Here is a 22368-nt window from a genome sequence, read left to right as displayed (position 1 = left end):
GTCTTTCCATGTTCTTTTCCATCCACCTGTGCCCATCTCCCTTGGTAGCAACAGTGCTCAGAAAAAAGCTTGCATCATGTAAGGTGGAGAAGAAAGACTAGTGCCTACCCAGGAGATAATGGAATAGATTTTCCCATCTAGCATCCTCCATGCTTCCCTTTCACTCATACCATTAAGCCTATAAATGGCCTCCAGATTTCCCATAGGTGGTCCTAAGGATTTGTCCCCTTGGGTTCCAACAGCACTGGAAGCTATGGTGGAGATCAGCTACTGAGAATGCTGTGGTCAAGGCAAGACATCTTGGGAAATCTCTAAGGATATTCACATATTCATTCAACACTAATTTGGTAATAATAATAATAGCTGGCACCTGTGGAGTGTTTATTTTGAGTCACAGCACTTGATATTCACCATCATCTTTTGAAGTAGATACTATTAATACACCCTCCTACAAATAAGAAAACCAAGGCACAGAGCAATGAAGCAACTTTGCCAAAGTCATATGTATAGCAAGTTGTAAAACCAGGATTTGAATGTGAACTCTTAACCATGATGCAGTTTTGCATCTCATGGATCTTGGTGTAGGCAACTCTGTGCCAAGCATAAAATTTGATGCTGGGGTTTCCAAAACAACCAAGTCTCAGATTCTGGTTTTGGAGAGTCTGCAGGTGGGTAAGGAATTCAGGTGAAAATTTTAACAAGTGCTGTGCTAAAGACTAAGCTAGCGAGATGTATTGCATAATGGGATATACAGCAAGCCACCAGGAGGTTACACGCCTTGCTACGTGGGAGGACATCACTTGGTGAACATTTTAATCCAATTTGCTCCTACACAGCCATAGGCATTAAAATATGGATTTGTGGTAGTTGGACAATTTATGTTTTTGAGACAACAGGAGGCAAATTAATCCCCACTACTCCTGGAATCTTTTCCCCTTTGCTCAATGGCAGCCTCTCCTTGGACAAGGATGTGTTTCTTGCACTTAGAAGGGAAAAAAATCAGGCTTCGGCTTTGGAAGCATACAGTGTAATTTTAAGTAATTAGACCATTATTGATGTTCAAGGAAACATTTCCAAAATATTCCTCTAGGCATTTGAGTCAAAGAAAAACTATTCCATTAACCTGCTTAGTATTTTCTACCTAAAAAGTGACTAATTTGTACATTTTATGGTTTGACATTTTCTAAGACTCTAGAAAAGAGGAAACTTATTAACCACATTTTGCTAAATATATTTAGTACTGTTTTCTCTGTTCCTTGTCTGTGATTCCAGAAAGGTTTTCTACATAACTCTGTGGCATGTCTTGGTGTTACCAGCAGAACAATTGTAGTTCTTTTGCTTCCCCTTTAGGCTCACTAAACACATACGTGTTAATGAATATATGTGATAACTACAGATTTTATAATTTAGAAATTAAAAAATTAATTGGATACTAGTTGACTAAGCAATGTGGCATAATGAATAGAAAATGAGAAGATATGAATCTGAGCTCCTGATTGTCATTTATTAGCTGCTCAACAAATATTTATGCATCATCTACTATGCATCGAGCACTGTGCTAAGCTCTGGAATGACGAAAGTGCACAAAACAGTAATGTCCCTGCCTTTTATGAAACTTGCATTTCATGGTATGGGAAATAACTTAATATTTTGAGGAACTAAAGTAAATTAAACTGACCAGAGTATGAAGAAATGGTTGGAGAGTAGCACAGGATGAAGTCATTGTGAAAGTCTGGGGTAAGAGATACTTTCAAACTGTGGTCAAGACTTTGGGATTCTATGTACAGTTAGGAAGACACTATTCGTATAATGAATTGTTCCAATTCAAATCCTGCTGGTTGCAAGTTAGCAATCCATAAGAATTCATTCAAGGAAAGAAGATTTAATATTAAGCAAAAATAGGTGTCTGATGGGAATCCAAAGTCATAAAACAAAGAATGGCCTACAGGAACTGAAAATGAACAGTAGAAAGCATGACCGCTGAGATTGTTCTGTTTCACGCTTTCTCCTTTTTGTTCCCTCCGTTCTTTACAAACTGCCTTCCTCTGTTTGTTTATTTGTGCCTATTCCATAATGGGAGTCTCAACTCTCAAGTCTAGGTGGTCTTTCAGCTTAGCCACCCAAAGCTTAGCGTATTGGTTTCCAATTCTGACTTCACTGGAATGGATTTGGCTAGCTTCAGCTCATTTGCTTTTGAGTAGAGTCCTTTGTACAAGGCTTTTTCACGGAGCTTGTCATAGACTACCTAGGTCACTTGTCCATTTCTGACCCACACCGCTAAGGCTGACAAAGATCATGACACATAGTACAGCCATAGCTTTTGCCCCTCAATAGTTGGGGAAAATAAGCCATAGAAAGCTATCTTATTAGTAAGTTTTGTAGATATGTGAGGACTTCACCTTGTCAATTTCACATCATTTAAATAGAGATAAAATGAGTTAAAGTTTTTTGAAAATTTTCTGTAAACCGTGTAGGTCTCCTAGAAGTTAGTGATTTTTTTTGCCCATTGTCAGACTGCTCTATATACCAATATACACAAGAAAATGCATTAAGGTACACAAAAGTCTAGGGAATCATGTAGAGAGAAAATTATTCCAATTATTTGCCAGTCATCTCTCCTAACACAAGCCCTCTTGATGATTCTGAATGCAGGTGGTTAAAGTGATAATGAACTCTCCAAATTCTAGTTAAAACTAATTTTCAACTGTACGTTATTATCCTTTTAAAACTCTGTACTGTCATTTGGGACAACACGATAAGCAGAGGAATATCTAAAATGAGGTGAGAAGTTGATGTCATTAAAAAGATACAGGTACTTTTTCTTTTGTTAATAGAGCCTATCACTCACAACAAGTAGATGGTGGTAGTTATTATTCTGTTGAGGCAAGCAGTTTTAAGGACTGAATTACCTGTTCACTCTGAGACATCACCAGAGCACATCCTTTAAAAGAACATTTCAAAGATTTGTTTTTAATTATCTCACCAAAGCAAAGAATCAACTGGGAGCCCAGCTGATGCAATCCAGAGCTGCTTAGGTGTTCAGGGTTCTTCTTAGAAAACTGAGGTAGGCACAAGACGTAGTTTAATAGGTGTTTTTCCTTTATTTTTTTTGTTTATTTGCTTGTCTGTGTGACATTGTAAAGATTCCAGTATGATCCAATAAAAGAAACCTTGTAAAAGAACACTAGGTCTACATCCCCTTGACCTCTTATCTGAGACCTTGATTAAATGACTTTCAATCTCTTCAGTGTATCTCCCAGGACACAGAGTAATGCTTTTACTAGGGTCAAGGAATTCTGGCTGAGGTCCAGAAGCTAAGCAACAAAGATGACATGCTCCTACACATTAAAAAATGCAGTCAGACCATGGATATAAAATTTGCTAAGAAGTGATTTTTAAAAAGCATAGTTCATTAACTTTTTTAGGTGTACATATGAGGATATATAAGGGAAACAGAGAATTCTTTTAAAAAAGAGGATGTGCTTCTGACACCTTAAGCCCACAGCCTGTAGAAGATGTGCTTCCAAGAGGAAGGTCAATCCTTTACCCCTCCTAGAAGTTGTGGAGTCAGGGTCCAATGCCACTAAGAAATCCATGTGAGATGTTGGGAGATATTAGTCCAACAGGCAGATCCCCTCCAAGTCTCCTGGGTGCCATCTTCCCCAACCATGCAATATTGAAATTCACTGTCTGCAGTCCCTCTCTCCCGCCCCTGCTTCATGTTTCTCCATAGCATCGATCATCATATAACTCATGTAATTTATTAGCTCTGTAGTTCATTCTCTCACTACGCTATAATGTAAATTCCCTGAGGACCATTGTTATGTCCATTGCTGTAATCTGAGTACCTTGAACAGTGCCTGGCCAGTGTAGGGACTCAGGAAATCCTTGAGGCGAATTAAATTGTGAGGACTCATGAGGGTCCTTTGGTGTTTGGGTGGCACAGGGTGCCTAAGTCTCTCAAGGGGACAAGCTGGTTGAGGAGGCCCTGAGGATGGGGGCTAAGGCGAGCTCTAAGGGGCCAGTCAGGACAAGCATGACCACGTGTTGCTGAGGTGGTCACAGAAGGGGACCCACCAAGAGGACAACCTGTGGGGGGGAGAACGTAGTCAGAGCAAGGCGCAAGGAGGGGTAGTCAGTGACCAGGAAGAAGGGGCAGTCTGTCCCCAGAACTCAAAGTGGTGCTACATGGAGGACTCTCCCAGTCAGCACCTGCCACAATTGGTGGGCTCCAAAGACACATCAAAATAGCACAGTTCAGTGATCCTTCCCCTGCCTCTCCCCCTCCTCATCTTGCTCCATCCCTGAAGGAGAGGGAACCAGTTAGTGACCCAGAAGCAGAGGTGGAAGAGAAGGCAGGACACAGCGAGGACTCTGAGCTTATTACTGCTTTCCCCTGTCGGTGTCCCAGCTTGAGTCCACCCTGAGGTCGGTGTGGGACTTCTAAATCTGTTGAGAGAGTAATAGTTTGATATTAGAAAACACTGAACTTGTAAAAAAGCCTCTAACAAATGAAACCCATTCTATGTGAAAATAACATGAGACAATGGGGGATTGGCTTAAAATTTTATTGAGGTTTAATTCTAAAGGGCAGGTTTAAAGGGCAATGATAAGAGAAAAATATTTTGTTCTTATTTGTACCATATTGAGTCAGCACTTCCAATAAGCCTAGTATGTGACAAGTAAGTGATGTAAGTGTATAAATTACCCAGCACACTGCCAGGTACACAGTAGACCCTCAATACCTGCCTGTAGTCGGTGCTAATGTTCCACACAATGTTCGAAAAACATCCCCAACTGGGCTGCCAGCCTCTGCCTCATTTCCCTATTCAGTTAGCTTATTTCTATATTTACTTGTGTCTTCCTTGGAAGTTTCTCTGGCATCTCCATTCATCCAAAGTAGAAACGATAGATTTATCTTCCTTCATACTCTCATGATTCCTAGTGATTATAATGATGGTTTTTAAGACAGCCAAAATTATTGAGAACTTATGAAAATACCAGGCACTGTTCTAAGCACTTTGCATATATTATTTCATTTAATCCTCTCCACAACCCTAAGAGGTGGTTATAAACTGAAAATGAGGCTTTTCGAGGCTATGGATCTCGCCTGAAATTGCGCAGCTGGTATTAGTTGTGATGTTTGAACACAGAACAAACAGCAGGGGAATCTAGCTGGCCCCACCCCATCCCCAGAGGTGAGTCACACATGCTGTTGGAACACACATTTACTCTGTACACACCTTGCTGAAAGATTTTTTTCATTGTGAAATCAGGAGGGGTGACATAGTTCCCTTCACTGCATTCCTTGCATGCAAAGTATATTTTATAATCACATCCCATGTCTGCAAGATGAAACCCAGCTTTCTTGGTTCAGCAGGTAAAATCAATGCTTCAGATAAAAACCCTTGAGCCTCAGTTATTGAATGCAATGGTCCAAACAGAAACTCTGGTTGTCCAGACACAAATATTAGCAAGAACGCCTTTGTCTGTTTCTAATTAAGCATATCTGCAGATCCTCTGCTTTATTCATCCCTCGTGGATGAGTGCTTATGTAATGAATCAGCAGGCAGGACCCAGTTGCTTTTGCTTTGTATTTAAACTTTCCATGGACCTATGTTTCCGGAGGCAGATTGGAGCTCTGGGGCTGACGACCAACAGGTTGCTAACTCCTAGAGGTGAGCAGATCGCATGGTTGAACTGTTGGTGATGCAGTACTTGGTCAGCTCTACACACCCCAGCTCTTATGTTGTACGTATCCCTCCTACTACATCCTCACTACTGCAGCTTCCCAATTAGTGCCGTCTGAATTGATGAGGTGTTAAGCCAAAGGCAGGTACTCTCCCAGATAATGAAAAAATACTTCTGGAGAAATATTTGCATGGCTCTAACTAGGGTGGTAGCATTTTCCTGTTTAGCATGCTGCATTCTGCCTAGCTGATAGCAGGCCTTCTATATGACTTGGCCAGTTATGGGTATGTGGAATTTTATTAGCTCTCCATTTGTGAGCGATTTTCTGGAACACAGGTGCACCGATACTTCTAATGGGCATATCCTTGGGGTGAATAGGAATAACAATTCAGAGTGTTATTTGCTTATTATTTATGGAACTGTTCGTGCTGTTAGGAGATACTGGATCACAGTCTGATTTGAAACTGCCACTGTATGGAACTTTTATCTTTGCAAACCCTCCCTTTGGCTCAGGTCGTAGAGACCACAGTTGCATTCATGAACTTCTGCGCATCCCTTCCTGCCTGAAATCAGAGTACTCATAAGGTGGCAGATGAGACCTAGCAATACATATCCATAGTTTTGGCTGCAAAATGGGTTTGGGGTGAAGTAGTCTTTGCCTCTTCTTGGCTTTTGTACAGACTGCTGTGGGAATTAGGAAGAAGAAACAGCTAATCCTCTGGAAATGACCTCTGCCATGTTTTCTACCCCCAAGTAACTATGCTCAGAACACAAGTACATATTGGGGAAAACACACAAGAACTTAGTCTCTGGATTTCAGCAAGCATCACATCTTAATTCCTTTGAAATTTTTTTTCAAATCTAGCTGTTCTGAAAATTCAAAGTGGTGTATGTTTAATTAATTTGCACTGCCTTCTGGCATCCTTCTTAATGCATTCATGATATTTACTCTGTTAGCTACTCTTGGTTAAGAATGTCAGGGGCAGACTCCAGGCGTGCTGGAAGGCCATGCTAGATTTGGCCAATAATGACAGCTTCTCTTTGCTGATCTTCCTACTCCACCAGGCACAGAACTAAGCCCTTAAGTGCATTACATCTGTTCCTGACCACAATCAGGCCAGTTGTGAATGATCATCCACAACGTATTGAGGAAGACACTGTGACTCAAGCTGAGCAAACTGCTTTAGCAAAGTCATCCCCAAGTGGCCTGGCAGAGCTAGGATCCCAACCCACATTTTTCTCTCCACCTCTTACCGTAGGGTTATCACCTATTAAAACCCAGGAAGGTTTACAAACCTCTGAGCCTCTTTTTTCATCCTTACAAATGGGAAAATAATGCCTGTGCTATTCATTTTCCTGGGACAACATAGAAAACAATTAAAATAATATATGAAAGCTGCTTTGCAAGCTCTATGGTATATTAGATTTGAGAAACATTACTATAAAGGAAGCATAAGAGGTGCATGTAATCCCCAGGCAGGGTAGATTTCAGAATCGTTATGACTGACCAAAACAGATAGACCAGCAGGATAACTAAACATTGTTTTCGTCCACATAGAGTCTTGCCTACATCCTGGATTAAAATAAAACTTTCCTTGCCTCTGTATCATGCAAAGGATAGAGGTTAAAAATTTTAGGGTTATTGTTGCCAGTTGTGTTGGTGACTTTCTTTTTTCTTTTTTTAAATCAAAAAAGAAAACATCAAATTTAACTTAAATTGAAAACATTAGAAATTATCTGAAAACAATGGAGCAAATCATCTCCTAAAAAAGAAGGCTTCATCTTGGTGATTACATTAATTGGAAGGGTTGGAGAAAAATAAATATGCCATTTAGCTTAAGAATTTATGAGTTAGGTGTTATGAGTTATGAAATTTATGAGTTATGAAATTCTTCCATTCATTTCAGGAGTGGAAAAATCCTTGGTCATTTCTTTTATTTTTTTATTGTTGTTCAAGTTCAGTTGTCTCCATTTTTACCCCATCACTGCCAGCACCCCCACTTTACCCATCCCTGACTGCCACCCTCAACCCTACCCACTTTGGCTTTGTTCATGTGTCCTTTATACATATTCCTTGATGACCCTTCCTCTTCTTTCCCCTGTCATCCCCTCTGCCCTCCCCTCTAGTCACTGTCAGTGTGTTCTTCATGTCAATGTCTCTGCTTCTATTTTGCTTGCTTGTTTGTTTTGTTGATTAGGTTCCCCTTATAGGTGAGCTCATATGGTAATTTTCTTTCACTGCCTGGTTTACTTCACTTAGCATAATGTTCTCCAGATCCATCCATGCTGTCATGAAGGATATTAGCTCCTCCTTTCTTTCTGCTGTATAGTATTCCATTGTGTAAATATACCTTGGTCACTTCTTAATATCAAAATTTATGCAGGTTTCTTTTTTGAATATCTTCAAAAGATGCAGTCATATAGAGTGTCTTAAGTTCCATACAGGATTAAGTATTTCTTTTAGCCAACCCTGAGTGGAAGGGCAACTAGTACAATACCATCTCCCTGGGCTAAGAGCATTAAGATATTCTGTTTGTTGATTATATAGCTCTTCATATGTTTCTTTATCAATTTCTGTAGTAGTCACAGTTTCTTCCATATTTCCCAATATCATAATTAAATGTTGATCATAAACATATAATCTACCTCAAAGTTCTCTGTAACTTCTCATTTTCACATACATTTACTCATCCAGGCTGGGCCTGCAAAGATCCAGAGTGTCTTCTATGATGCTTGTTGTTTGTTGCTGGTCCATGTCTCCCACCGTGTTTCAAATCCCATGTTGGTGACTTTCTGATTCTCTCCAGGTGTCTTTCTTTCCACATATACAAATAAGAGTCCTTAATATTTCATTTGTGCAAATGGACCAATTTCTCCTTGAATTTTTATAACAAAAGAGAAAATGTTATTGGAAGTATTATCCATGTGCACACCACAGGTTAGGGACACTTTAACACACACACACACACACACACACACACAGGCCCCACCTATCACCACCTCACTACCAAAAACAGTCATAAGCTGCTGGTGATTTTCAGACTATTATCATTCAGAGGAGCACTTGCTGCCTATCCTCCCACTCCACCAGAATCCATAAAACATGAGCAGTCTGCATAATTCCCTGCTTAACTCTATCACTTCTCTAATCACATTTCTTTTTAACACATTCATCAGGACACTGAGCAGAGCTCTGGATATTTCCTTGGCCTTTGATTTGCACGTGAAACTTCGCAGATTTTGAATTTTTGAAATAAAGGCTAATGCTGGGGGAAGGATTAAGGAGGAGGAACTGGGCTTCACACAGACACTTCTTGTTGGATTTCTGTATCAGTTTGCTGCTGCCTGTAACCCCTCAGACTTACAACTGGTGACAATAAATACCTAGTGTAAGCATGAGGTATAGTTGATCTGAGAATAACCTGTTCCCTGGGAGAAAATGGGATTCATCTCTGAACCTCTTCCTCCCTCTTCCAGCCTATGTGGACCTTGTGGTATGGCCATGACATGGCTTATCAACAGAAAAATAAACTCAACAAAGAAACAAAGTGCATAGTGAAAAGGAAGGCATAAATTCTAATGGAGAAGAAATTTTAGAGTAATAATATTGAAAAAATATATGCAATACATTTGAAAATTATGATGAAATGGACAATTTTTGAAAGAAACTAATTACCAATGTAGTGAGGAGAAAAAAAACATGAGTAGACCTATAAATATTAACAAAATTTATATAGGGGTGACTCTAAAACTTATTTCTTGCATTTATATGCAGTGCTTTATTCAAAAAGCTTGGGCACAAAAAAATAATTTTCATAGGGTGGCCCCTGTTTCCCAAGGATCGTCAGATCTGATTCTAAGAATCAGAGTAGATAGCATACACATCGGACATGAAAGTTGTGGCAGTTGGAATGGTCTCCACCTCACCCTGGACTGAATGTCAACACCAGTGATAACTGTAGCAGTAATGGCCATTATGATCATAATAAATATCAGTTATTGAACACTTGCCCAGACTCTGGCAATTTGCATACAATGTTGTATTTCATTTCTTATGCACAGCAAGCCTAGGAAATAGATAGTATTATCCCTATTTTATTGCTGAAAACTAATGCTAAAAGAGATTAAGAAATTTGCCCCAAATCATCTTGCTAATGATTGATAATTCTAGATCTGGGCCCTGGGCTAACCCCAACTTGGAGTTTGGAGCAGAGCAGTCTGAGTTATGGGCAATGTTTTCTTCAAGACACAGGAAGGCAGAGCAGAACACAGCACATAAAGGCTATGATTTGGGGCATCTGAAATAAAATGCATTTAATCAGTTTTTGTGATTGAGAAACTTTTCTATTAGTTTCACTGAGGATTGTTATATATTATATTGCGGTTACACCTGGAATCTAATTTCATTTAAATGTGATTACAGTGACCTTTTGCACAGGGCACTGGGTAAAATTATGCTTTCTTTTTCTCCTTCTATTGTGAATGAATACAGACTTTAAAGCTTTCCTCTAGGCTTTTGTCGCCAGGCTTTTATAGCACCTCATCACCTGATTGCACATTCCCAACAGTCTGAATGGCTCCTCTCTGCTTGGAATCATATCTAATTATTACTGTGTGTAAACAGAAGCCCAGGAGCTATAAACTATCCCATCACAGCTTTCCAGTGCTTGGCATCAAGCCCAACACACAGTAGGTATACAGTGAATGTGGGATGAATGCACGCAATGCCTGGCAAAATGCTGAGCTCAACAAATACCAGTTGACATGTTTTCTCATGTCTGAAAGAGACTGAAGTCCCAAACTCAAGAAAAGGCATGGTTTTTTCACCCAGAGAGCTGTCCATCTTTCCGTGTCCCCATCACCTCTTTTGATTTCTCCAAAAAGCCACCTATGAGAACACAGCATTGTGAGAGGATTGAGGAAATTGGCGGGGGAGGAATCCTAACAGGAAATGAGGTTCAGTGTTGCCCATAGCATGAAGACAAAGGAGGGTAGAGAGAGTGTTGATTGCTTCCAGCATATTGTAGCATACCTTTATGGTTTTGTGTCCCACTCGATTGTGAACTCCTTCAAGATAGGGATTATGTGGCTAGTGCGATACCTGGCCTAAGTAAATGTCTGTTCAAATGACATAAGAATGTCCACCCAATGTTTTCTGAGCATCCACTCTAGATGGGACTGGTATCTCTGCCATGGTCACTGCCATCAAGGAGGTCATTACTTAGTAAGGAACTAATTGACTAGTATGTACGGGAATTCATTGCAAATATTGAAATATAGAAGTTTTGGATGGGAGAAAAATTCAAACCAAATGCTTTTAAACCGACCATGGTAGGGAGTTTTGGCAGACAGGTCAGATAAGAACTGCAAGATGCCACGGCTCCTGAATTCTGGAATGGCCATTTACCATGCTAGTCTCCTTATTTCCTCCAGGGCACTGTGGAGCCTAACGAGTTGTTAAACATTTTGAGATTCTTGGGAAAAGAATCTCAGCATTTTTAAGTGCCTTTCTTTCATTCCAAATGAATGACCAAATTATAAATGAGCTTGTACAAGCAGCAAAATGAGATGCAAAGATAAAAGAGGGAAGGATGGAAGGCAGAAGAAGCCAAGGGTTAGAAATCATTGCTTCAACAGAAGGTCCATCTCTTTCAAAACCAAAACTGATGGTATCTTTTAAAACATACCTGAACCACCTCAACACTTAATAATCATAGCCTTCTCAATCTAGGGAAGTTGCCCATGTCTGTCCCTGGTTACTAGGCAGTGTCAGCAAGTGCCCAGAAAGATCACCTGGCTTTCTCACATCCCCTCCCTACCTCCGTTGTGTGAAAGCAGCCCTCCCTCCTCTTGTTGGTCATGACCAATTCTCCTGACAGTGTTACCTCTCACACTTCTCTTTCCACACCCTGGTTCCTAGGCACAAGGAGTCTAACGTACCCTGGGGGGAGCCCTAACTTGCAGTTAAATGGCACCTTTGTTGTGTCCACTTTGTACAGTATGTCTCCTTCCAGGACCAGGACCTCCAATCATGCAGAGTCTAGAGTGTGCATTGTAGTGGTGCATTTGGGACCATTCCTGCTTCCATTTCTTGGTTTCTAGATTCTTGCATTCTTCCTGTTGGAAACAATGCCGTAACAAGTTCTGACTTATTAAATGAACTGTATCCTGAAGAATGTACCCATCCTTTCAGAATCTTTCCCCTAAGCTGACAGTTTAGCTGCACCTTCTAAAAGGCTATTACACTGATGGTGGCATGTAATATGTCTAGTGGATCCCACAGAAATGAGGTTATTTCTACTTCTCTTTCCATGTAAAATAGGTACTCTGGTCAGATGCTGTTTCCTGGATGGTCATGCTGGCTGAGGCTGTGCAGGCAGGAAAGGCAAACCCATAGCAGGAAGAGGTCTTTATCCCTGTGCTAAGGCATCACCGACTCTTTCATCTCCCATATAGGTTATGAGCGCCTCTCTATGGGTACAAGTGAGGCCCTCTGAGTCTCACTTGGTCTATTAATTGCTTGTCAACATTCCTCCAACTCTCATGATCCTTCTTGAGGGATGCAGCAGAATTTAGCAAAACCCAGCTAACTCCTGTCTTAAAAGCATTGTTTTCTGAATATTCCAAATGCAATATTCCAACAGGTTATTCCTCTCCATCAGGTCATCCCAGGTACACTGTTTAGTAATCGCACCACCTATGTGCCAAGATTCATCCATGTCCCACTTACCAGTCAGGATGGTATCCTCTTGGCCTGCTGGGTGGAGGGTGAGCCAGTACCAAATCCCATTTTACTACCTGTTTTCTCACACCACTCTTGAGGCCACTGTTATTAGCATGAGTCCTGTGAGAAGTGGATGCTAAGATGCAGGGGTTTTCTTGAGGGAAAGAGAGAGCCAGAGAGACCTAGGAGAACCCTCAGACCGCTGCTGAAAATAAACCCAGATGTAGATAAGTTGAGACTTTACCAATGGGGTAATGACAACAAGGAAAGAATAGTCCTGGGAAGGAGGAAATTTTCCCCTCTATCCTTTTTGAGTTCTTATGGCTGGCCTAGTAATAAAAATTGGCACAAGACCAGATTAACAGGAGGAAAAACAATTTAGTACATGCATACTATAGGTCATAAATGGTGCTTGGAGAAATGAGTGAATCAAATAGCTTTTTACACTTTTTAGACAAACAATAAAATTGTAAAGAATGGAGAGGACAAAGAAACCTCGATTTGGGTGCTCCTTAGTGAGGAACCTAAGTAAGTTTTGGGCTTGGGCAATGCACTAGTAAAAAATAAATAAATAACAAGATTTGTTTATACATATTTCTCAGCCTTTGATTCCCTAACTCTGGTGATAAGGATGTCTCTCTTTTGTAAGCCTTCAGGGGAAAGGAGGGTGCCTTTCACATAGATTTATCTCCTGCTTTCATGGGGACAGAGAGAGATATCAGGGTGTTCCTTCTTGAACAGAAGTTTCTTAAGTAACTGTAATTCAAAGTAATTGGTATGTCTTTGTGGGGATATTTTGGGGCAGCCTGCCCTGGGCCCTGACAATAGGCATAGGGAGAAGGTTCCAATCGCAATATCTGCAAGTGTCTCATGGGCAGGCCAACGGGGACTTGTCTTTTGCAGAGGGAGGTAAACAAGTCTAGAAAGAACATGGTGTGGGGGAGTGGAATGAATGGGGTTTTGATGGGACAGTTGATCAGGGAATGTTCTTTCCTGAGGTCAGCAGTTAATTCAGAGGGGCTATTAAGGCGGGGTGGTTCTGTTTCTCACTGCCAAAGAGTGGCCTGGTTTCATGAGAGAAAACTGGCTCAAGTGTGCTCAAGTCAAGGAGGCAGACATTGTGTCCAGACTGGTTAGTAAAGACAGAGTTTAGCAGATCACTTATCAGACAAATAATAGGTTGGGAGGGTCTGGGTGTCACCTTGTTGTAGGTGAACAAGGGGGTCATCCACAGGTTTTATCAAAGTCATAGCAGAAGGGTTATTCTTTGTAGCAAGCTGTTTCTCAGAACATAAAAAGGTGGGGAGTAGATTTCTTAGCAGTTGCTATTTTCCAGGAGCACAGAGCTTAGGTGAAGTTCAACATTCTCCATGTGATGCCATGTCTGACCCTGGTGAAAGAGAGAGCGAGAGAAGGTAGGGTGGAAGCACCCTAGGATGCATGCAGACTACAAAAGCTTCAGCAAAGCCACCAGGGGGGTCCTTGAGTCAAAACTGGCCAACAATAGTGTGTAACTATCTCTTCCAGGAATGGCTCTGCCTCAGTATGCCCACCACAAATCAGTGATTAGAGGGGAGCAGCCTGTGGGAGGTGTGGCCTTGGTGCACAAGTGAGCTGGATTTCAAAATGCAGCAGCTGGAGCCCTGGATCACTTACGCTTCTTGCAGACGGAGGTCTGCCAGGTGCACGTTGGTGGCTGTGGAGCTGGGATGCCGACTGCTGTTTGACAGGCACAGATCTGCAAGCTTGGCTTTGCTCAGCCTTCATTAGAGGTGCGTCATGCTCCACATGGCCGCATATTTTCAGAAAACGGGAAACTATTTTATGCCTGGTGGGCTGACGCATTCTTCTCTCATTCCTACAAAGTTCCTCATCCACAGGGCATGATTTTCTGAGCTCTTCTGCTTCCTCCACACCAATGGAACTCACTGAGATTGTATTGAAAACAATGAGTCACCACCAGCATGATATACATTACAGGCAAGTAATTCTTTGCGGCAGAGGCCATGCAACTACTGCCCCTGGATGTGTAACTTAAATATCTTACAATGATACTTCAATAAAGCTGAAAAGATAAAATATATTGCAGGAAACCCAGTGGGACATCCAGTCTACTGTTGTACACTAAAAACAACAACAACAACAAAAAAATCCTACTGCTCATAGGCCAAATTCGCCCCCCCCACCTAAAATTGAAAATAATGTTTTATTAGAATGCATCCACACTTGTTCATTTATGTATTGTCCATAGTTGCTTTTGTCTTAAATGGCAGAATTGAGTAATTGAGATGGTCATCGTAAGGCTCACAGAGTCTAAAATATTCGCTGTCTGGCCCTTTGTAGATAATATCTGCCTCTGCCTGTCTTCAAGCAAGATAAAAAAGAAATAGAAGACCATCAAGTATTTCAATCATGCTAACTTATTTTCAAAGTGCATTGATGTATATTGCTGATTCTCATAATAATTATGAACCACTTTGGTATCCGTTGATACTTTTTCATAAATCTTCAATGTTGGCATTTTATCCATCCCACTTCTCCCTCCAGCTCGTTGGGTATTCTGCCCAAGTTTCAAAGGTGCCTCAGGCAATAGGTGTAGCACCGATGCTTCAGGAGACCTCATTGTTGTCAGGTTCTCGTTAGGGCTTATTGTTTGTCTTTTCCACTATACTAGTTACCTTGATTTGAGTTTCCTCAAAAGCAGATCCAGAGACAACGTTTGGGTTATAAGCTGTGTAATTGAGAGGTGAATGCAGGAAGCACTGGAGAGTGGGGAATAAATCAGGGAAGGCAATAATGCTAATAAAAACCCTTGATCTTGAGTGGTTACCATGCAGCAATGGAGACTGTCTTGCTCCTCTGAAAGATTGTAGGAAATACCCAAAACTATCCCCCTGGGGGATGAGGAGCCTGAGATATTTATCCTCTACATTCTGCCCCTTGTTGGTCTGAATGGCTCCGAAAAGCTTAAACTCCCCCTTCTGGCTTTCTATAGGCAGAAAAAGGCATCAGGCCCAGTGAGACTGATGCTTGAGATAAGAAGCAGTCAGACGGCATGGGAACTGTCCATCAAAGATGCAGCTGACCTTTGGCATGCACCAAGAGAGAAATATTGTTCTGGCTTTTGACATTGCTGCTTAGTTTCTCGAGAATGTCTGCTAACTTCCAAGCATATCTCTGTAAAAAAGAGGGAAATTCATGAGGTAACTTTATATTGCCTGCCTTTTAAAAATATACTTTATTCTTCCGATTGGCATTCTGCTTGTAGCCAGCTTCCAGCCCCTTCCAAACTGCTCTCTGCTGTCAGTGCCATAGAATTATAGCACCATGGAATTTCAAAGCTAAAAAAGACTTTTAAGTTGTATTTTTTTTATTAGCAGATGCAGACAACCTAAAGTTTTATGGCTTCTCCTTCGTCACAGAAACTCCCTTACAAAAGGGAAGTTCATTTAAAATTTGAAACGCATATATGAGTAGAATATAGTCCACTTTTGAAACAGCTATACCGTGACTGCATCTTACGGGTCCTACTGCCTGCCTGCTCTGGGCATCGAGGAGCAGTAAGTCATTCAAAGCATTTGTCTGTCTTATCAAAGGAAGGTGAAGTATGCAGGAAAAGGCATCCCCAGTGATTTTAGCATAGATATAAGGACCTTTTCTCTTTTACCAATACATATTCCTGGGGATTTTCTCACAGTGAGGCAAGAAATCAAGTGTCTAGTGATGCTTGGTCATGTCTCAGGCATGGTTGTTAGAGCTCAGGATCTGGAAGAAAGGGGATCACAACTCCATGCTGCAGGGCTGCCAGCTGGTCCCTCTGCCCAGCCTGCAACTGAGCTGAGTCAGCAGGCTGGGAAAGCACACGTACTTGAAAAGTCAGATGCCCTGTTGACTTGGTTTACCTCCCAAAGGAGAAAAGGGGTAACTTAAATGGCGGATTTTCTTGTCTTATTCATGTATCATTGGCGATTTTAGGTCCCTGTGGGATAGCTGATGAGTGCAGGCTCAGAAGATCTGAGGTTCAATTTTGTCTCAGTTAAGAAGCCCAGAAAGTACTTACTAGATGAAATCAGTAAAATGGAGGTGCTTCCAGCTCTCAGGTTTAAAGGAACTAGGCGACAAGATTCCCGATTCTGTTTTCAGGAGGTTTTTCTCTTTACATACATTGAAAAACAGAGCAATGTTTCTTTTCCTGGCTGCAGAGATTGGATTCACATTCTCTCATATACATGACAAATTATTTCTCAGTCTCTTTTTATGTCTGACTTATCAAATCTAGCTACATGAGCATAGTCTCTGGATCGATCCCCCAGTGACTAAGAGTTGTTATTGAGAATGAGAAGTAAAATTATTAAAGACTTCCCACATTTACTTTTTTAATTTAATCTGCTACTTATTTCTGTAGATTATATGTCATGTGTTGTTAACATATTATACTTACATTATTTACTAAGTGATGATAGACACATTTAGATAGATAGATACATTTAATTATCAGAAAAACCTATGGGATACCATTTTGCTCCCAAGTACTGAGAAAAACAGAGACATGGAACAATTTGCATGAGGTCATGTGGCAATATGGTCAAGCAGCTGGGATGGGAATCAGGACACATCAGAGTCTGCGCTCTTAAGCACTAAACCACACTGCCTTTTTGTCTCCTAGAAACCCAGAAGGGAAACACATATGGCTATATCCTATATCATCAGCATTGATAATTTACCCATTATCCAGTCAGAGCAGAAGCTACCTACATTTATAAGTTAGTAAAGTAAGAATCACAAGGGCCAGCTGGTTTCGGTTTGCTCACCGAGTCCCATTGAGTGGTGGTGGCCACCTGGGGGGGCGGCAGAGAACTGCTCCTAGGTGTAGCAGGAAAGGACACAGCCGCCAACCCTGTCCGTGGCCCTGCCCATATGCCCTTAGCACCACATGGCTTAGTGCTCACAGGCTTGCAACTGCAGACAGCCTACTTAGGACCTCCAATGGCCTCTGGAGCTTGGCACTCAGTATGTGCCAGGCAGACAAAGCAGGCAGAAAATGCCTGGCCCGTCATGTCCCTGGAGATGGTCAAGGACTGGCTGAGGTTGGCAGAAAACACCCTGGTGGAGGACAACACTGGGGCATGTTCAACAAGCCCTGCCAGAGGTCCCCAGTGGCCCGAGCCCTGCCTGCCCGGCGAGCTAGCCTGATTATTAATGCACCATGCACTGACTACACTCAGCTCCTTGCCCGGACTCCCCATTCCCTCGCCGGGGGATCAGCTCCCAAATCAATTTCCTGTACTCCCATCTCCATCACAGGGTCTGTTTCTGGGGGAACCTAACCTAAGACAAACATACCATGAGTGGTGTTTAACAAGAGCACAAACCAGGGAAGCGACTGCTTGCATACTACGCGTTTACAGTCCTGAATTCAGTGTCGAGGAGAGAAGACTGAAGTGCCTGGCTGCGCTGTTCTCTGTAAAATCAGGCGACAACAGCTATGTCACAAGTCTGGGGGAAGATACCCAAGGTTCTCTTCCATGTGCTCTTTTGCTCAACAGTATCCGATTGTGTTTGTAACTGAAGTTGATGAGAAGTTGGATTGATGCATCTGTCCATGGACTGGCCCACAGAACATCCTTCTTCCCCACAAAACAGCCAGGAAGGGCCCTGCCAATCCTCGCTGTCCGGAGGAGGCCCGGTCCCCAGGCCTCCAGGGACTGTCACCTCTGTCATGAGATACAACAAAGGACATGGGATTAAATCGTAACACGTGCTCCAAGTCATTCTAAAGTAAAAATGCTTTTCAAAACTGGAAGGATGTAGGGAGCATATTATTGGCGAAGCAATAAAGTCTCCGAGTCAGTCTAGCGGCGGAAGAAAAGCACCGAGCGGAGGGTGGCGAAGGGTGCTGGGAAGGGGGTGGAAGCTCTGAACACAGAAAGAGAAAGATGCGGTTATTTAGCCTTGCTGTGCCTCAGTCTACCATCTGTGAAACCGAGATAAGAGGGACTCCCAGGGACGTAGCAAAGAATAGACGCTAATGCAGCGCCAGGCCCACGGTGTTCGCTCAGTGGCGTGGGATCTGTGTTGTTAATATTATTTTTATCCGGCTGAAATGATGTAAACTAGCCTCATGTCATCCACAAGATTATAATGTGGTTTACATAATTATGTCGGTTAATTTACATGGACTGCTGTCGTCTTAATTATGCTCGGGAGCTCCAGGGGTCAACGGCCGGGTCTCCCTGCTCTCAGGTCCCATTAGTTGCGGGTGCAGGATTTACTGGGTGGTAACCCCCGTGTGTTTGCTTCAGGAACAGACCGCTGTGAACAGTCCATTTATTTCTTACCCCCGCTGCAAGACAGCATCTTTTGAAGAGGCAGATGTGGGGTTCTGATTTAAAGGAAGTTGGCTGTGCAAATTCATCCTCAAAAGCTACTGGAAATCGGTTAAATTGGATCTTCACTGTGGAATCTGAGAAGGGCCTGTGGTTACAATGGCTGCTTTGGGCAAAGTAAAAAGGTTAATGTTTGTCCTGCTGCTTCCTGGAATTCATTGGCTTAAAATAGTTTTCTTGAAGCAAAGAAGATGAAAGAAGCTGAGGAGGAGTCTGCAGTTTCTGATGCTCTGCAAAGGCCAGCCAGCACCCTGCTTTCCTGGAGGAGGACAGCGCAGCTCGCGAGATCACCAGGGGAAATGCCCGCAAGACCCACGGCCCGGGCAAGTCCCCAGCCCCGGGAGGGCTTAGTGTGTGCCTCCCAGGGGGGTGACGTCACTCACAGCACTGCGATTTATAAAATAATTTACCGTGGCTCTCAGTGATTTTTGTTTTACAACAATATTTCTATGAATATAATTATTATTCTTATACTTGAAAACTATAGAATAGTCATATGCCAGTCAACAAGAGAGATCCGTTCAGAAAAGTGTTCTTACGTGATTTTCTTGTTGTGTAAATAACATAGAAAGTACTTACACCAACCTGGATGGTATAGTCTAGTACATGCCAGGGTACATGGTGTAGCCTGTGGCTCCTAGGCTACAGGGCGAACAGCATGTCACTGCACAAAACAACACGAGATTCAACCAAACACAAGAGAAAATGGTGCCGTCAAGGATGCAGTAAACACAAGATGCACGAGGCTGTTGCTGGTGAGACAGGGCATGCTCTCTTGCAGGAAACTTCTTTAAATAAGTAGAAAGAATATACTCAGAAATAATGATAAAAATATGGTATAGTAAATACATAAACCAGTACCTATTTATTGTCATTATCAAGTACCATGTACCACACACAATCGTATGTACTATGCATTCATGTCACTGGCAGCACAGGTTTGTTTATCACCACAGACCCGTGAGGAATCCGTGGCACTGTGGTGTTAGGACAGCTCCAGCCCCACTGGGTGATGGGAATTTCTCAGCTCCATTATAACCTGTGGGACCACCTTCTAATGCCGTCTGTCATTGCCTGAAATGTTGTTACACAGTATTTAACCTCTCTCTCATTCTCTCTCTCGTTCTCTCTCTCTCAGCACACACACACACACACACAGACACACACACACACTTTCTCCCTCTCTCTCCCAGACAGATTGGTGTTCCTGGGAGGCAGGTGAAAACTGTGTGTTGGGTGAATTCTTCTCCGAGGAAGAGTCACATAGGCTAGAAAGCTTCTTCGTTTCCTCTCGAAAGCTGAAGCAGCCATCACAGCTCTGTACCCACTATTTGCAGCAGGTTGATTGGTAGACAGCACTTTTTTTCTGTGTTTAAGCTTTCATTTAAGTCCCAGGAATTGGGGATTGCAAATCTTAAGTAAACTTTCTCCGTTATGAGCCCCTGACTGCAAGGAAGTGGGCAGGCTGAAATATGACAAGGAATGCTGGGGGTGTTCCGGAGGAGACCGCTAGAGTTGTTCAGCAACTTGATTTTTGCTTTTTTTTTTTACTTAATATTTCACTTTATATCCAGCAAGAGAAACCCCAGCTGAAATACTAGTATTGGAGGTGGAATAATAGGCAGAACTCTATCTGCTGCAAAGAACTCAAACTGACTTAAACAAAAAGGGTGATTCATTGTTACATAACAGACAAGCCCATAAGGCGACAAGCTTTGCTTTTGGGGAGCACAAAGAATGTCATCCCCACTCAACTCTGCTCTCGGGTGTTCTTGCCGTGGGATGTTCCTTAGGTTTGCCCAGCCTATACCCTTCCCACTGAACGACCCCAGCATAAAAAGGACCTCTCCCCAATAATTATACCTGGAAACGCAGGAGGGATCCACATCCCCCCAGTGAATGTTACCAGGCCCTGAGGCCAGAGATGGGTCAAGTGTTCCTAGGCGGGGTCAAGTGCCTGGGAGCCAGGAGTGGCATCTATCCCACCGAAACCACAGGTCCTGCGAGTGGAAGGAAGGGTTTCCCACAGGGAAACAGACGGGCTGACTCTGGGCCTACAAAATACAGATGTCCATTCTAGGAGACAGTTCTGAAGCTGCACTCCAGCAAGCATGTGCTTGGATGCTGTTCTATGTGCCCCTCCTCCTCACTTGTTTTAATGGAATTCATTCATTCATTCATTCATTCATTCATGTATTCACTCACATACTACTCTTTCTCCAGAAAGAACTGCAAAGAGCTTACGAGGGTACATTCCACAGACAGTGTAGTATGAATTCAAGATGGGACAAAAGAAAAAAGATCACAAAGGTAAGAGAGCAAAAAAAGAGGCCTGAGGACACATAAATGTCCTAAACAATCTACAAATTTAACTGTGGCTCTCTGGTGGTCTAACAAGGAAGATTTGTCAGAGCCTCATGCACAGGGATTATAACTTTTTTTTCTTTTTTTCACATCAATGTGTGGTTGCCTACTGGGGGCCTGGCCCACAACCCAAGTGTGTGCCCTGATTGGGAATCAAACCAGTGACCCTTTGGTTTACAGGCCAGTATTCAAACAGGGATTATAATTTCTAAACAGTGCTTTTGCTCTTCACCACTCCTGGAAGCCAGGTCAGCCAGGAATGTTCCTTGCAAGATGTGGTGCGCAGCCCCCAGAGCACAGCACACAGAGAACAGCGGCACAGGGCACGGGGCTCCTGTGCATTGCAGCGTTTGCAAGCGCAAACGTGCTCCTTCTCCCGCAAGATTCAGTCACAACCGTTCTGAAGGGAACACTTCTTTAAAAGAATTAGATTTTTTAAAAATGATAGAGTTGCTCTGAAAGAGGATTTGGCCATCATTTTTGAAAAGATGAAGACTGGAGTACACAAGATTCAGGGTACTAGTAATAATAATAATAATAATAATAGCGGTAATAGCAGTGATAGTAACAAGATAATTATACTCACAATGATCATTTAGTGAGCATTGTGCAAAGTGCTAAGTGTTTGTATGTACGGATTATGTCACATATGCTTCAAAAGTGCCACAAAGTTAGAGTACTATTATCATTGTAATTACCATTATCATTGGTTTTACTTTATGTAAATTTCAAATAGAAAGGCATAGAGAAATGCACAAATTTTGAAATAATGTGATTCCCACTTTACATGAATTATGCAGATTGTGAATGCTGAGGAATCATCAGGACCTCATCCCTAGTATAAAATGCTACAGTCCCGTGGTCTCATATGACAGCAGTGAACACTTAGGTTTAATGAAGTCCAATAACTGTCCAATTAATGAAAGGCTGAGCTCATATCTGAACCCAGCATTCCATCAGGGTTGGTGCTTGTTTGGGCAGGCTGTTCTCCAAATCCCGTCTTACAAGCGTGGAGCAGCCTGCTGTTCCGTACATCACAAATGATTTTTTTAACTGAACCATTAAGCCAGTTGCATTGCGACACATGTGTCATTTTCTCAGATATGTGCATCTCTCAGAAAGGACAAATGGAACGTGTAATGACTCCCGCTTAAAACTGTGCCCCCTTGCTTCTCCAAATTGCTTGGAAAGAGGAGAGAAGGG

The 22368-nt window shown here is 42.3% G+C and overlaps 1 pseudogene; it reads right to left on the bottom strand.

Annotated features, from left to right (window-relative positions):
* Positions 1 to 8151: 8151 nt before the first annotated feature.
* On the bottom strand, positions 8152 to 8446 carry LOC123829136 (annotated as a pseudogene).
* Positions 8447 to 22368: the final 13922 nt, after the last annotated feature.

This window comes from Phyllostomus hastatus, unplaced genomic scaffold (assembly GCF_019186645.2).
Source record: "Phyllostomus hastatus isolate PE091 unplaced genomic scaffold, TTU_PhHast_1.1 phas_scaffold_1066, whole genome shotgun sequence".
In the NCBI taxonomy this organism is placed as follows: Eukaryota; Metazoa; Chordata; class Mammalia; order Chiroptera; family Phyllostomidae; genus Phyllostomus; species Phyllostomus hastatus.
The sequence above is the reverse complement of the archived record's forward strand: the minus strand, read 5'-3'. Positions and strand labels throughout refer to the sequence as shown.